The sequence below is a fragment of the Myotis lucifugus genome, unplaced genomic scaffold (genome assembly GCF_000147115.1).
Source record: "Myotis lucifugus unplaced genomic scaffold, Myoluc2.0 scaffold_105, whole genome shotgun sequence".
In the NCBI taxonomy this organism is placed as follows: domain Eukaryota; kingdom Metazoa; phylum Chordata; class Mammalia; order Chiroptera; family Vespertilionidae; genus Myotis; species Myotis lucifugus.
The window spans coordinates 488,364-492,011 of NW_005871153.1; the positions used below are offsets into that span (position 1 = coordinate 488,364).

Consider the following 3,648-nt stretch of genomic DNA (forward strand, 5'->3'; position numbering starts at 1 on the left):
CATTTGCAGGGCAATTGAACCCCCGCTTGCACCCGCCTTGGCCTGGTGCTGCCCGCTCACCTCCTCCACCATCCTGCCATGGGCCCACTCTTGTCAGGGCCCATCAGGGCCGGGATCGCCTCCTCTGCCACCCGCTGCCACCACCGCGTTGTCAACTCTCACCATGTTCCGCGCTGCCCCTGGTGGTCAGTGCACATCATAGTGAGCGGTCGACCTCCTGAACAAATAATTTACATATTAGGTTTTTATTATATAGGATATTTGTGGTTACTTCTTTTTATATATATATATTGATTTCAGAGAGGAAGGAAGAGAGAGAGAGAGAGAGAAACATCAGTGATGTGAGAGAATCATTGATTGGCTGCTTCCTGCATGCTCCACACTGGGGATCAAGCCCACAATCTGGGCATGTGCCCTGGCCAGGAATCAAACCATGACCTCTTGGTTCACAGGTCAATGCTCAACCACTGAGCCACGCCAGCTGGGCTATGGTTACTTCTTAATTGTGTTAGTATATTTGCTCCCTGTTGTAACTGAGGAATAGTGAAATGCAAATAGAAATGAATGCAGTACAGTCTCAGGCCAGGGATCCCAATACCCCTTGACTATGTCTTGGCTCTATGGAGTATAGTTTTGGATCCTCAAAATTTCAAAGAATGCTTTCCTTTTGCGAAAGTGTTTATACATGTTGATTACAACCCTTCTGATTCATGATGTGATGTTATGGGTTTGGTTCCCCTTGTTTGAGGAATAAAGGCTAATGGAGCAGGTAAAATGACAACACGGAAAAACATGTGGCTATTTGTAACAAGGTGTAATGCTGGCAGGTCAAATTTCAAAATGCCACCAAATAGTACAAAGGTCACATTCAGATGTGATAGAGTCTACCGAGGGCAAGCACTTTCATGCACTCTAATGACACACTTTCAGAATTCAGTACCTCACTCACATCTGACCACGTTAGTTATGTTACCCACTTGAGATACATAACATGTATGTGTGTGTAGATGTGCTTTTCAGAAGTTTGGAAGCCTATAGTTAATAGGTACTAACTAATAAGTCTAATTTTTTTAAAATTTAGAATAATATAATTTTGCAAGTAGTTCATTTTTGAGATAATATACTTTATAGTCTCTTTATTATACTATCTACAACAAGAAATTAAGGTCCATAGAAACTTAGAAGTAAAAGCTCCTCTACAGTAAAACAAATAATTAGTGATAAAATTTAAGCTAAAACCTAAGTTTTTCCATCTTTGTGTTCTTTTCACCCTAGAGTGGTGTGACTCTTCATAGACATTAGTTATTAACAATAGAAGACCATTGGCCAACTGGTTGTATTTTAGGTGGTACATATAGTCACAAACTAGCCTATAAAGTTTGCTAGCCTAATTCTGTCTCCAGTGTTTCTCCTGTATCTCCTGTCTGTTCTGTTTTATGTTAAGTAGCCAAGTAACTGGTTGAATTCATGCCAGTGCTGGCCAACGGATGAGCCAGCAATGAATCTGCATACAACATGCCATAGTTGGTGAATTTTAAACAAATAATTAGCACAAGGGGGCATTCCTCTCTCTGCCCCCAGGTTTTCACTTGGGAGGTTAAGGGAGTACAAGAGGGAAGTTTGATCTAGGAGAAAACTCACTACCCAGAGAAAAAACAAATATGACTTGAGGAATAAGATAATCTCTTTTGAAAAAAAAGAAAGAAAGAAAAATCAGTGATATGTTCTCTGGGAGAAAGGAAGAAAAAGCAGAGTCTGAAGGACAATGGAAATCTGTTGGGGACAAAATAGATTTGGTGATAGGTATTTGAGAGAATATATCAAAAGAAACAATAAATTGAAACCCAGGTCTTTTGGGCCTAAAGGAGAACATCTTGTTTGTTAGCTAGCAGTAGTGCAAGGACTGTTAATTTGTCATCCAAATCAGGACCATTTTGAGAATTAAAGGTTTTGTGTTTAATAATATGCTGAGACAACAGATGTAAATCAGAGGGAGGGTCTGGTTATCCTGGCCAATAGCCAGTTGGTGAAAGAATGGATAACTTGTGCTTTGTCCTCAGATTTTCTAGTTCAGCAGTGGCCCCTTCTGGTTATTTGGTTAATATACCAGCCTGGTTTCACCAAAGACTTGGGGTTAAGTCATAGGGAATAGAGAAGTTGGGAGGTTGGGGAAACACTAAAGAGGGCAAGAAGCACATCTGGCATTGGTCTGACAAAAAGGATTCAGTGGTGACGTGGCCTAATATGGGGTGATTAGCTACTGGCAAATAGCCATTGCACCAACAGCATTCTATGCTATTTCCACTGTCAGGAAATCTCACTTTGCCCTTGATGAATGCTAGTGGCAGAAAAACAACAAAATATTCTTAATTTTTATATTCTATCCTTTGTCTTTAAAGATGAAGTAAAGTGAGATCATAGCCACTCTGGACTTGTTTAGGAAAGATGGAAGTCTGTTAGTTACTTCATGGTCATGATTTCTAGGATGTAGATGTGAGATTATACCACTCAGATTTTGTTTTGTTTTTTGTTTGGTTTGTTTTGTTTTTCATAGATGAGGAAACAGGCTTAGAGAGGTTAAGAGTACAGAGGAAAGAGACTGGTTGGCAAGCTTGAACTATAACCTTTCTGACTTTTTAGTTCATCATATTATTTCTCAGTTTTTCATTGTAGTGGTGTATTTGTTTTATTTAAAAATTTTGTCTCTTATATTATAAAATCAATACATTGCCATGCTTAACATTCATAAAGTACAAAAAGTTAATATAGAGTGAAATGTCTTCCTTTCACCACTGTCTCACAGCCACCCAGTATCCCTTTTATGGGCAACCAGTTTTACCAATTTTTGTGGATATATAAACAAATAATCTATAAGTCCTCCTACCCTGTTAATGTGGCATGGTATATTCAGCCTTTCATTGAAACTTAGGTTGTTTCTTTTTTTTATGATAGTTTTTTGTTTTTTTTTTTAAAGTATATTTTTATTGATGTCAGAAAGGAAGGGAGAGAGAGATAGAACATCAAAAATGAGAGAGAATCACTGATCGGCTGCCTCCTGCACACACCCTACTGGGGGTTGAGCCCGTAACCCAGGCGTGTGCCCTTGGATGGAATTGAACCTGGGACCCTTCAGTCCACAGGCCAAAGCTTTATCCATTGAGCCAAACCAGCTAGGGCAAAACTTAGTGTTTTTTTTCTAAACTTTTTGCTATTACAAACAATGCTGCAATGAATGATATACACTTTTACATATATATCTGTGAGATAAATTCCTAGAATTGGAATAGCTGTGCCAAACGGTATTAGCATTTGTCATTTGACTTTTGATATATATTGCCTAATTGCCCATCTTAAGTTGTATTAATTTATATTTCTATCAGCAATATATAATTTCTCAGTTTAAAAGCTACTTGTTTATGGATAAACCTATCTGGAAAGAAAAGTCCATAAGCTTCCTGAGAACCAGTTTCCTCCCCCTTGATTCAGGGTCTTGAGTCACAAGGCAGGAGAGACAGGTGTCTGATCCCCACCTTCAGTATATCTGATGAGACTCTGGGCCCTTCTTTCCCAGAGTGATACAGACACTCCTACTGTTATATTCTGCTGCTACCGTGAAGTAGCTTTTGCTCTATTCACATAGTAGGAATA

At 39.0% G+C, this 3,648-nt stretch overlaps 1 protein-coding gene across 1 annotated transcript in view; it reads left to right on the forward strand.

Annotated features, from left to right (window-relative positions):
* The window catches only part of PCYT1A (phosphate cytidylyltransferase 1, choline, alpha), a 50,467-nt gene that overhangs the window by 35,791 nt on the left and 11,028 nt on the right, over nucleotides 1-3,648 (forward strand). The gene's annotated exons all lie outside the window — the stretch shown is intronic.